The following is a 699-nucleotide window of genomic DNA, read 5'->3' on the forward strand; positions in this document are numbered from 1 at the left end:
TTTTTTTTGGAGAGTTTTATTTGTGGCTTTGTTAAGGAGGATATAATTAAATTATTTGTTTTTTTTTAGCACGGATATACACATATACACATAAAAACTCTCTGTTGGAAATTCACTACAATGGAGTGCTTTTTGCTCCGATAGTTAGGGTTTCGTGTAGTTATGAACTTACAAGAACAATGAGTTTCTCTTCACGCTTATAAAATGTAAGAAAATATTACACAGTTCCGGTCAGTATTGAGTTAAAACGGCGCCGTTTTTTTTTTAACTTTTTGGGTTTTTATCATAGGTTATAGGCACAATATATTCTAATAGTCGCATAAATAAAAATATTTGATTTTTTCTTCAAAAATTTTACAGCGTGTTCCTAAAATTTGTATAACATACCTTTAAGGGCATAGGCATAGCTAAAATTTTCTAAAAATATTTTTTTTTTTTTTATTAAGTGTGTAGAAATGTCTTAGAATTTTAATGAAATTAGACTAATACTTTTCGAGTTTTTCGGTAATTAGCAAAGTCTTCTAAGCGAAGCTGATTTTCATGTAGTCAGCAAGTTATATGAGGATTGATCCGCGACCAAAGGTCTATTTGCTTCAATACAGCGTTCTGCACGGTCCAAAAGCATGTCGAACGAGTGTTTTAGCTCATTATCCGGTATGGCCGCCAGTATACCGGTGCAAGCCTTTCGAATGGCCTCAA

Source organism: Bactrocera latifrons, unplaced genomic scaffold (genome assembly GCF_001853355.1).
Source record: "Bactrocera latifrons isolate USDA-ARS-PBARC rearing strain unplaced genomic scaffold, ASM185335v1 scaffold_89, whole genome shotgun sequence".
NCBI lineage: Eukaryota > Metazoa > Arthropoda > Insecta > Diptera > Tephritidae > Bactrocera > Bactrocera latifrons.